At 41.5% G+C, this 13,057-nt stretch overlaps 1 protein-coding gene across 6 annotated transcripts in view; it reads left to right on the forward strand.

The window, feature by feature from the left end:
* Positions 1–13,057, forward strand: part of cnsta (consortin, connexin sorting protein a) — a 93,435-nt gene that overhangs the window by 58,982 nt on the left and 21,396 nt on the right. The gene's annotated exons all lie outside the window — the stretch shown is intronic.

Genomic DNA, 13,057 nt, shown 5'->3' on the forward strand with positions numbered 1-13,057 from the left:
TGGATACAGAACTGGCTCAAAGTTAGACAGAGGGTGGTGGTGGAGGGTTTTCTTTTCAGACTGGAGGCCTGTGACCAATGGAGTGCCACAAGGATCAGTGCTGGGCCCTCTACTTTTTGTCATTTACATAAATGATTTGGATGCAAGCATAAGAAGTACAGTTAGTAAGTTTGCAGATGACACCAAAATTGGAGGTGTAGTGGACAGCGAAGAGAGTTACCTCAGATTACAACAGGATCTTGACCAGATGGGCCAATGGGCTGAGAAGTGGCAGATGGAATTTAATTCAGATAAATGCGAGGTGCTGCATTTTGGGAAAGCAAATCTTAGCAGGACTTATACACTTAATGGTAAGGTCCTAGGGAGTGTTGCTGAACAAAGAGACCTTGGAGTGCAGGTTCATAGCTCCTTGAAAGTGGAGTCTCAGGTAGACAGGATAGTGAAGAAGGCGTTTAGTATGCTTTCCTTTATTGGTCAGAGTATTGAGTACAGGAGTTGGGAGGTCATGTTGCGGCTGAACAGGACATTGGTTAGGCCACTGTTGGGATCTTGCGTGCAATTCTGGTCTCCTTCCCATCGGAAAGATGTTGTGAAACTTGAAAGGGTTCAGAAAAGATTTACAAGGATGTTGTCAGGGTTGGAGAATCTGAGCTGCAGAGAGGCTGAACAGGCTGGGGCTGTTTTCCCTGGAGTGTCGGAGGCTGAGGGGTGACCTTATAGAGGTTTATAAAATTATGAGGGGCATGGATAGGATAAATAGGCAAAGTCTTTTCCCTGGGATCGGGGAGTCCAGAACTAGAGGGCATAGGTTTAGGGTGAGAGGGGAAAGATATAAAAGAGACCTAAGGGGCAACTTTTTCACGCAGAAGGTGGTATATGTTTGGAATGAGCTGCCAGAGGATGTGGTGGAGGCTGGTACAATTGCAATATTTAAGAGGCATTTGGATGGGTATATGAATAGGAAGGGTTTGGAGGGATATGGGCCGGGTGCTGGCATTTGGTGGGACTAGATTGGGTTGGGATATCTGGTCGGTGTGGACAGGTTGGGCCAAAAGGGTCTGTTTCCATGCTGTATATCTCTATGACTCTATGACTCTAAATCCCTCTGTTTAAGAAAGGAGGGAGGCAGAAAACGGGGAATCCCTGCAGTGCAGATGGACTCCATTCGGCCATCAAGTCTACACTGACCCTTCCAACAGCAACCAACTTGCTATTTACTACAGTTATCTCACCTAGCCTGCACATCCCTAAAGACTACGGTGGCTCAGTGGTTAGCACTGCTGCCTCCCAGTGCCAGGGACCCAAGTTCAATTTCAGCCTTGGGTGACTGCCTGTGTGGAGTTTGCGCATTCTCCCAGTGTCTGTGCAGGTTTCCTCCGGGTGCTCCAGTTTACTCCCACAATCCAAAGATATGCACGGTAGGTGAAGTGGCCATGCTAAATTGCCCATTGTGTTCAGGGATGTGTAGGTAAGGTGCATGAGTCAGGGGTAAATATAAGGGAGTGGGTTACTCTTCAGAGGGTTGGTGTAGACTTGTTGGGCCATATGGCCTGTCCCACACTGTAGGGATTCTATAAATGTGCCAATTAGCTTGACATTTGTTGCGAGAAAGTTGTTAGAATTGATCAATAAAGGCATTATAGCCATTAAACCACAGGAGTAGAAATTAGTACATTTGGCCCATCGAGTCTGCTCTGCCGTTCGATCATGGCAGATGGGTTTTTAAACAGCACTTTTCCCCCTTTGATCACCTTGGCAATCAAGAACTTATCTCTCTGTGCTTTAAATACACTCAGTGGCCTGGCCTCCCCAGTTCTCTATGGAAATGAATTCCACAGATTCACCACTCTCTGGCTAAAGAGGTTTCTCATTGTCTCCATTCTAAAGGGTCTTTCCTTTACTCCAAGACTGTGCCCTCTGGTCCGAGTCACTCCTGCCAATCGAAACGTCTTCCTAGTGCCCACTCTGTCCAGGCCGTTCAGTATTCTGTATGTTTCAATCAGACTCCCACTTTATCCTTCTAGACTCTATTGAGTATAGTCCCAGAGTCATCAAATGTTCCTCGTATGTTAAGTCTTTCATTCCTGGGATCACTCTTGTGAGCTACCTCTGGACCTACTCCAGGGCCAGTGCATCCTTCCTAAGGCATTGGGCCCAAAATTGCTCTCAGTCCTCTAAATATGGTCTGACCAGAGCCTTTTCAAGACTCAGAAGTACATCCCTGCTTTTATATTCTCATCCTCTCAAGATAATTGACAAAAATTGTATTTGTTTTCCTAATTACCGCCTCAATCTGCAAGTTTACCTTAAGAGAATCCTGGACGAGGACTCCCAATCCCTTTGTCCTCCAGACTTCTGAATTTTCTCCCCATTTAGAAAATAATCTATGCCTGTATTCTTCCTACCAAAGTGCATGACTTTACACTTTCCCACATTGTACTTCATCTGCCACTTCTTTCCCCCTCTCCTATTCTGTCCAAATCTTTATGAAGCCTCCCTGCCTCTTCAATACTACCTGTCCCTCCACCTATCTTTGCATCATCTGCAAACATAGCTAGAATGCTCTCAGTTCCTTCATCCAGATCATTAATGTATAAAGTGAAAAATTGTGGTTCCAACACTAACTCTTATGGAACACCACTTGTCACAAGTTGCCATCCTGAGAAAAAACCCTTTTGTACCCACTCTGTGCCTTCTGCCAGATAGCCAGTCTTCTATCCATGTTAGTACCTTGCCTCTGGCACCATGGGCTCTTATCGTACTCGGCAGCCTACTGTGCGGCACCTTGTCAAAGGTCTTCTGGAAATCCAGACAGAGAACATCCGTTGGCTTTCCTCGGTCTGACCTGCTTGTTACCTCCTCAAAGAGCTCAGACAGACTTCTTAGCCATAACCTCCCCTTGATGAAACCATGCTGACTTGGCCCTATTTTACCTTGCACTTCCAAGTATTCAGAAATCTCATCCTTCACATCAGCCTATAATTTCCCGTCTTTTGCCTTACTCTTTTAAATAGAGGATTACATTAGTAATTTTCCAGTCCTCTTGGACCCTCGTGACTCCAGTGATAGCTGAAAGATCACTACTAAAGGCTCCACTATTTCTCTTCAGCTATGTCCTTCAGAATTGTAGGGTGTAGCCCATCTGGTCCAGGCGATTTGTCCACTTCCAGAGATCTTTCTGTTTTTCTAATATCTTCTCCTTGGTGATGGCCACTGTACTCACTTCTGCCCCCTCAACTGTCTTGAACCTTTGGGATGTTATTTGTGTTTTCCACTGTTAAGACTGACACAATTAGAAGATTGCAAGGTAATTGGGAAAAGCCAGTAGTAGTAGTACTTGGATATCCAGAAACCAATTGATAAGGTACCATATCAAATGGGTCCTGCATTGTGACTACGAGTGACCAGGTTCAAAATTAAACAGGACCTCGAAGTTTAAATCTCAGGATTAATACTTGACCCACATGCAAATTGGCATAAGGTACATAAAATTAGAGCGATAAATACATGGCTCAAAGACCAGTGCAAGAGAAGTGGGTTCAAATTCGTGAGGCATTTGCACTAGTACTGGGTAAATTCAGGGCTATACCATTGGGATGTCGACTCTGTTGGGACAGAAGTTCTTAAAATTGCATATCAGAGAAGTGGAGATGGTATAATCATCACTGAATCCTACATTATCAACAATCCTAGAGTTATTACTGAATTGAAATTGAAATGTGCAAACCATGTGAATTCTGTTGTTACAAGAGCAAGTCAAAGGATCGGAATCCTGTAGTCTACAACTCCTCAAAGCCTGTTCATGATCTACAAGCATCAAGTCAGGAGTGTAATGATGATATACTTCACCCTATTTTCCTGGTTAAGTGAAGTTCTAATAAAATTCTAAAGACTTTGACATGTTCTAGGACACAACAGTCCACTAGACTGGCACCACATCCATGAACATCCAGTCCCACCACCACTAATGTGCAGTAGCATGTGTGTGCCATCTACAAGATACAATGCAGCAATTCGCCAAGGTGCCTTATATAGTACCTTCCAAATCCATTTAAAAGGACAAGTACACCAGGCACATGGGAATGCCACCATTTGCAAGAAATAAGGCTTAGCATTGTTGCCTCACAGCGCCAGGGACCCGAGTTTGATTCCAGCCTTGAACCACTGTCTGGAATTCAAGTATGCACGTTCTTCCAGCATCTGCGTGGGTTTCCTCCAATTGCTCTGTTTTCCTCTCACAATCTATTGATTTGCAGATTAGCTGGATTAGCCATGTTAAATGGTCTGTAGTGTTCAGGGATATGTAGGCAAGGTGAGTTAACTGTGGTAAATAGCAGGTTATGGATTGGGTGGGATGCTGTTGGAAGGGTCAGTGCAGACTTGATGGCCGAATGGCGTCCATCTCTGCAGGGATTCTCTGATTCTATATATTGCAGTTCCTTCAGTGTTGCTGAATCAAAATCCTAGTACTCTCCTTCTAATGGTGTTACAATACACATATACCTATATATACGTACATACATAGGTTGTACTTTTCAAGAAAGCAGCTGAACACTAATTTCAGAAGGCAAACTAGATGGACAGTAAATGCTGGCCCAACCAATGTCATCCATATCCCATGAGTGAATAAATAAAATTTGGGGAAATGATCAAACTTAAAAGTATATAACTGTGTAAAGTCAGATGATGGGTCAGAATATAAACAACAGAAAATGACTAAAAAGTTAATTAGCAAGAAATTAGCATGAGGAAGTTACCTACAAATGTAAAAATGGATAGCAAAGGTTTCTACAGGTACTTAAAAAGGAAAAGAGTAAAATGATTATTAGTCCTCTAGCAAAAGAGCAAGAATAGGGAGTTAATAATAAATGATAAGGAAATTGCAGAATAAACAAATATTTTGCACTGTCTTTACTGTAGAGAATAGAAAACAATTTCAATAATTGCTGTAAATTAGGTTGAAGGAAGTGATATGAAACTGATGGATCTGCAACTGACAGGTCTGTATTCGGATGGACTTCATTTCAAGATCTTAAAAGAAAGATGATTTTGGAGATGCCGGTGTTGGATTGGGGTGTACAAAGTTAAAAATCATACACCAGGTTATAGTCCAATAAGTTTAATTGGAAGCACACTAGCTTTCGAAGCGTCGCTCCTTCATCAGGTGATAGTGGAGGACTGAAATCCTAAAACATAGAATTTATAGCTAAAATTTACAGTGTGATGTAACTGAAATTATAATTGAAAAATACCTTGATTGTCTGTTGAGTCTTTCATCTGTTTGAATACCATGATAGTTTCACTTCTTTCATGTGTAAATCGCAAAACCTTTTTTGAAAAGTTGCATTCTCAGGTTAGCTGTAACAATGGGTGATAGCTAGACAATATGAGAATGCAACTTTTCAAAAAAGGTTTTGTGATTTATACATGAAAGAAGTGAAACTATCATGGTATTCAAACAGATGAAAGACTCAACAGACAATCAAGGTATTTTTCAATGTATAATTTCTGTTAAATCACACTGTAAATTTCTGCTATAAATTCTGTGTTTTAGGATTGAGTCCTCCACTATCACCTGATGAAGGAGCGATGCTCCGAAAGCTAGTGTGCTTCCAGTTAAACCTGTTGGACTATAACCTGGTGTTGTGTGATTTTTTAACTTTAAAAGAAGGATAGTACATTCATTTGTGTGAATTTTCCAAACTTCTCTTGATTCAGGAAACCCCTCTGATCAAGAAGAGGGGGGAGGCAGAAAACAGGAAATATGTAACCGTACTGTTTTCTTTGTAAATCTGCAATAGTGAGTAGAATGGGTTTTTTATGTTTTTGAGATCAGTTTCTTGATCAAACTTTAAAAATATAAAATACAGGCACTAAATTAGCCTGAAGCAGTGTTTTAGAGGTGTAAAACTGGGCTATTTTCTGGGTCAGTAGATTGTTAAGGTGCTTAGATGGCCCTTAGTAGAGTGATGTGCTCTTCCTGTCAGATGTGGGAGATTAGGGAAAGTTTCCATGTTACTGATGATCATATCTGCCAGAAGTGTTTGAATGCAAATCCTACCAGATTGCATGGATTGGTTGGAGCAGCAATTAGAGGCAATGAGGAATTTACAGGAGTCAGGGGGTATAATGATGGCAGTTGCAGGAAGGGAGAAAAACCACAGATAGTCAGGAAGATGGGTTACCTCCACGAAAGGTAAGAGAGGAAGACAGGTAATGCAGGAGTCTCCTGTGGCTATCCCATCTCAAACAACTATGCTGTTGTGGAAAATGTAGGGAAGTGAAGGAATCTTTATGGGGAAGTAGCACTGACAGCCAGGTTTCTGATACTGAGGCTGGCTTTAATGTAACGAGGGGTACTTCAGGCTTTACATGATCGATTATGATAGGGGACTCTGTAGTCAGAGGCACAGATAAATGTTTCTGTGGCCAACCGCAAGACATCAGAATGTGTGTTGCCTCCCTGGTGCCAGGATCAAGGATATCTGAGGGACCAGCAGTAGGTCATTGTACACATTGGAACTAACAACATACGAAGAGAAAACAACGATATTCTGAGGAGAGAATGTAGGAAGACAGGCAGGAATTCAAAAAGGTAGTCCTCGAGGGTATTAATATCTGGTTTACTCCCGATGCCACGAGGTAGTGAGGGTAGGAATAGGAGGATTGAGTAGATGAATACATGGATCAGGAACTGGGATGGGGTGAAGGTTTCACATTTTTGGATCATTGGAATCTCTTCTGGGGTAGAAGTGACCTGTACTAGTATGGATTGCACCTGAATTGGAAGGGGACTAATATACTGCAGGGAGATTTTTTTAGATTAGACCCTGCAGTATGGAAACAAGCCAATTAGCTCAACAAGTCCACACTGACCCTCCGAAGAGCAACCCACCCAGACCTACTTCCCTGACTAATGCACTTTGGGCAATTTAGCATGGCCAGTTCACCTGACCTGCACATCTTTGGATTGTGGGGGGAAACCGGAGTACCCAGACACGTGGAGAATGTACAAACTCCACACAGACTGCTGCCCAAGCTGATGCTGTGAGGCAGCAGTGCTAACCACTGAGCCACCGTGCCTAATGGAGCTGCTTGGGAAGATTTAATATCATGGAGGGGGAGCCCAGGGTGTTAGAGATCAATCTGAGACTGGTGCAGTTCGGAAAAGGAGCAAGTCAAATAGTCAGGGCAGGCAGGAACAAAGTAGAGAACGAGGTAGGACTGACAAATTAAACTGCATTTATTTCAATGCAAGAGGCCTAACAGATAAGGCAGATGAACTCAGGGCATGGTTGTGAACACGGGACTGGGATACCATAGCAATTACAGAGACGTGGCTCAAGAATGGGCAAGACTGGCAGTTAATGTTCCAGGGTATTGATGTTATCAGAACAAAAGAAAAGGGGACAGGAGAGGAGGGAGAGTGGCAGTTTTGGTTAGGGCTAACATTATGGCTGTACTTAGGATATTCCTGGGAATACATCCAGGGAAGTTGTTTGGGTGGAACTTAGAAATAAGAAAGGGGAAACCTTATTGAGATTGTACTATTTATGCCCCCAATAGTCAGTGGAAAATTTGAGAAGCAAGTTTCTAAGGAGATCTCAGTTATTTGTAAGAGTAATAGGGTGGTAATGGAAGGGGATTTTAACTTTCCAAGCAGAGACTGAGGCTGCCATAGAGTTCAAGGCTTGGATGGAGAGGCATTTGTTAAGTGTGTACGAGACAATTTTCTGATTCAGTATGTGGATGTATCTACTGGAAAATTTGATCTACTCTTGGGAAATAAGACAAGACAATTGACAGAGGTGTCAGTGGGGGGAGTACTTTGGGGCCAGTGATCATAATTCTATTAGTTTTTCAAACAGTGGAAAAGGATGGACAGGATCTAAAAGTTGAAGTTCGAAATTGGAGGAAGGCCATTATTAGGTATTAGGCAAGATCTTTCAAAAGTTGATTAGGGACACTTGTTCGCAGGTAAAGGGGCGGCTGGAAAATTGGAAGCTTTCCAAAACGAGTTCAGAGACAATAGATTCCTGTTTGGATGAAGGGCAAGGCTGGTAAGTGTAGGGAATGCTGGATGACTAGAGAAATTGAGGTTTTGGTGAAGAATAAGACGGAAGCATATGTCAGGTGTAGACAGCAGAGATCGTGTGAATCCCTCGAAGAATATGAAAGCAGTAGGAGTATACTTAAGAGGGAAATCAGGAGGGCAAAAAGGGGACATAGTTTGGCAAATTGGGATGTGGAGGTTCCAAAGGGATATAAGCATGACTAGGGAGCATATAGGGCCCCTTAAAGATCAGCAAGGCCACATTTGTGTGGAACCACAGGAGATCGAGGAGATAGTAAATGAGTATTTTGCATCAGTGTTTACTGTGGATTTGGATATGGAAGTTCGAGAACATGGGGAAATAAATAGCGACAACTTAGAAAAATGTCCATATTTCAGAACAGGAGCTTCTGGACATCTTAAAATGCATAAAGTAGATACATTCCTGGGATCTGATCAGGTGTACCCTAGAAAGCTGTGGGAAGCTCGTGAAGTGATTGCTGAATTCTTTGCTGAGATATTTGTAAGATCGATAGCCAACCTCCAGTCTTCTACCTATGGCTAATGTGGTGCCTCAATTTTAGGAAGGTGGTAAGGAAAAGCTGGGGAACTACAGACTGTTGAGCCTGACATCGGTGGTGGGCGAGGTTTTGGAGGGAATTCTGAAGGCCAGGATTTACATGCATTTGGAAACGCCAGGACTGATTACGTAGAGTAAACATGGCTAAATGTGTGGGAAATCATGTTTCACAAACTTAAACCTTTTAAAGAAGTAACAAAAAGGATTGACAAAGACAGAACAATGGACGGGATCTTTTTGGACTTCAGTAAGGCATTCGACAAGGTTCCTCATAGTAGATGGTTAACAAAGTTAGATCACATTGAATACAGGGAAAACTATCCATTTGGATAAAGAACTGGCTCAAAAGTAAAAGACAGAAGGTAGTGGAGGGTTAGGGTTGGAGGTTGGAGACCTGTAGCCAGCATTGTGCCAGAAGAATTGATGCTGAGTCCTCTGCTTTTCTCCATTTATATAAATAATTTGGATGTGAACATAAGAGGTAGAGTAAGTTAGTTTACAGATGACACTAAAATTGGAGGTGTGGTGGACATCAAAGCAAGTTATCTCCATATAATGGGACCTTGATCAGATGGGCCAACGGGTTGAGGAGTTCCAGATTTAGTTTTATTTCGATAAATGTGAGGTGCTGCACTTTGAAAAGGCAAATCAGGGCAGAACTTGTACACTTAATGCTAACGTCTTGGGAAGTATTCCTGAACAAGGATGTGCAGATTAGGTGAATTGACCATGCTAAATTGTCCATAGTATTCAGCAATGTGTAAGTTAGGTGCATTAGTCAGGGGAAATGTAGAGTAATTGGGTAGGGGAATGGATCTTCTAGGAGAAAGTGAGGACTGCAGATGCTGGAGATCAGAGCTGAAAATGTGTTGCTGGAAAGGTGCAGCAGGTCAGGCAGCATCCAAGGAGCAGGACAATCGACGTTTCGGGCATGAGCTCTTCTGGATTCCTGAAGAAGGGCTCATGCCCGAAACGTCGATTGTCCTGCTCCTTGGATGCTGCCTGACCTGCTGCGTTTTTCCAGCAACACATTTTCAGTAGGGGAATGGATCTGAGTGGGTTTCTCTTGGGAAAGTCGTTGGGCTCATTGGTCATCATGGTCTGTTTCCACACTCGTGGAATCATAGAATTCTTACCAAGAGACCGTTGCAAGTTCATAGTACCTGTTGCAGGTACACAGGATGGTGAAGGAGGTGTTTGGTATGTTTCCTTTATTGGTCAGTGCATTGAGTACAGGAGTTAGGAGGGCATGTTGCAAGTGTACAGGACATTGGTTTTGTCACTTTTGGAATATTGTGTGCAATTCTGTTCTCCCTGTTGAAGGGAGGATGTTGTAAGACTTGAAAGATTTACAAGGATGTTGTCAGGGTTGGAGGGTTTGAGCTGCAGGGAGAGACTAAATAGGCTGGGCTATTTTCCCTGGAGCAAAGGAGGCTGAGGGGTGACCTTACAGAGGTTTATAAAATCTTGAGGGGCATGGATAGGGTAAATAGCCAAGATCTTTTCCCCAGGGTGGGAGTCCAAAACTAGAGGGCATAAGTTTAAGGTGAGAGGGGAAAGATTTAAAAGGGACCTAAAGGGCAATGTTTTCAAGCAGAGGGTCTTGCGTTTATGGAATGAGCTGCCAGAGAAAGTGGTAGAGACTGGTACAATTACAATATTTAAAAGGCAGCTGGATGGGTATATGAACAGGAAGGCTTTGGAAGGATATGGGCCAAATGCTGGCAGATGGGACTAGATTTATTTATGGATGAGTTGGACTGAAGGGTCTTTTTCCATGCTGTACATCTGACTCTATGACTCCATATGCCAGATAGCTTGACATTTGTTGTGAGAAAGTTGTTAGAATTGATCATTAAAGATATTATAGCATGCAATTAGAAAATCTCATAATTGGGCAAAGTTGGTAGATATCCAGTAGTTAATAGTATTTGAATATCCAGGAACGAATTGATAAGGTGCCACATGAAATAAAACTTCTGACTAGGGGTAAACCTATTAGCAAAGAAGTGAAAGAACCTGGAGTAAGAGGATTGAAAAAGAGATCTTGGGAAGCAAAAAGAAGCTCTGATCAAACCTGGTGGATTGGTGCTTTGAATTGCTTCTCCAGTTGTTTTTTTCTTCCCTCCACCCATAATGCTAATGTTTTATTGTTTGTCTCTGTGTTGAGGTTTACAAGGGACTTAGATTTTCAATTAGTACGATTATGTGTTGATAATTCATGGTTTTATTTACCTGTGGCATGTATAGAATATTCTTTTTAAGTAAGGGATCATCTGGTCAGTGTTTTCTGTTAAACTGATTCGATCAAACAAGTAAATTAGAGACTTGACTGACTTTGATTAAATCATTAACTTTTGTGGTGACCAGGGGAGTAGCAGCACTTGAGTCATCACACTTTTTTTCCCAAATGGATGCTCAGTAGATCTTGAATAGTCTTGACAAAGTAGACATTAAAAGGATGTTTCTTTTCCTGGTTGAATCCAGATTGAAGAGGCGCTATTTTTAAAATTAGAGGATCTCCCTTTTTCCGACATGTAGGAATTTCTTTGAGGTATGTATCTTTGGAACTCTGCCTCAGAAGGCATTGGAGATGTGGGTCAGTGGATATTTTAAAGTTGAGGTACATCGATTCCCCTGTCTATATCAAAAATCTGTGGTTACAGGGGTAGATGGGAATGTGGAATTCAAAGCAAAAAGAGATCAGCCTTGATCTTGAATGGCCAATCAGGCTGAAGGTAGCAAGATGTCAACTTCTTCTTCTGTTTCATACATGCATACATTTGCACAAAAATATCTTTACCAAACTTCTTTCAAAATTTAGATGTGCATTAACTTCTCAAAGCTTGGTGGTGCTGTAACTGACCAAGCCATCAGGGCACTTGACTTAAAATATAATGATATAACTAGGAGCAGGAATAAGCCAAATGGCCCATTGACCACCTTTCATCTTTCAATTCCCTTATTGTACAAAAATCTTATTGATCTGTCTTGAATATACTGCCCAGTTGAGCATTTACAATTTCTAAGGTAAGGAATACCAAAGAACAACAGTCCTCTGAATGAAGAAATTTCTCATATCAGTCTGAAGTGGCTGTCCCTGAAGCTTGTCTCTATGCCTTCTAGTTCTGGATTTTCTCGGCAGAGGAGTAGTATCTCTGCATCTTGTATAGTCCCTTTGGAATCTTTGTGTTTAGTATCATTTCAGTAATTTAATAGAGTATATGTCAATTCTTCTTGTCCAAGGAGTAATACTAATGAATCTTCATTGCATGACTTCCAAGCTAGGTATAATCTTAAGTACAGCAACAAAAACTACTCAAGGATAGATATGTATTTTGGGAGTACATCATTAGGAAAAACATATAATGGGTGTTTCAAAAGGAAGGTTGTGAACAACAGGTGGTCTCTGTGGTGGAAACACATGTAGTCCTTTATTGGTAAGGATAGAATACATTAATTTATGAAAAACATTGCTTTTTAACAAAAATGTACTTTTTTAAAAAAAATGTTAACTGCTTTAATCATTTACTCTGCATTGAAGTGCTTTGCTGACACTGGCTTCACTCAGGTTTTGAAGTAGATGCTTTGACAACAAACCAGCCTCTCCTCCAGATGAGGAGGAGTGATGGAAAGAGTAACATTTTTTGGATGTACACTGTTATTAGTGTGTGGTGATGTCACATTCCAAGAATGATTGTCTTAGATTGAAATTGTTAATATCTCTTTCATTTTGAGTCCCTTGTCTGTACCAGGCTCAGAAAATGGGGTAACAAGTTAATAACATCTTTAAAAGCGTGGTTGTGATATGTTTGACTGGAGACACCAGCAAATTTACGGAAATTTGTTACTCCAGTAAATTCTGAAGATTCCAAGTATGTTCTGTCTTTATGCGAAAATCCTTGAAAGGATGGTCAAATTGACTTCAGTATTTGAGTACATGAAGAGTTTAAGAAAAGCCAGTGTTTTTGGTCTTGCTTTGCTGCTGAAATTTGATTAAGTGAACACCAGACGAGAACAAAATTGGATTTAGGTGTGATATTCTGCATAGACTCTTAGTTTACATCAGAGGAACAGTCTATTAGCAGAAGAGGCTGCTGGCATCTACAGAACTATCCCAAAGCAAGCATTGTCCAGAGAATTATGGAGAAAATTGGAATGAAGGAAATTTGATGAATAAGTTTGTCACTGATCATTGTTCATGTGAAAATTGTCATGAAAGCTTAGCTGGAAAGAGAATGTTGTTACAATGTGGCATTCACTACCCCAGAATGCAGTGGATGCCTGGTCACTGATATAACACAATAGTTCTATTCTCATGCAATCACACATTATAAGAAAATCACACAATAGCCAAGCTATTTAAACTAATGAGGCTGAAATCACATTATAACCAATACAAGTAAGGAAAGTTTGTGGTCTGC

Source organism: Chiloscyllium punctatum, chromosome 11, assembly GCF_047496795.1.
Source record: "Chiloscyllium punctatum isolate Juve2018m chromosome 11, sChiPun1.3, whole genome shotgun sequence".
In the NCBI taxonomy this organism is placed as follows: Eukaryota; Metazoa; Chordata; class Chondrichthyes; order Orectolobiformes; family Hemiscylliidae; genus Chiloscyllium; species Chiloscyllium punctatum.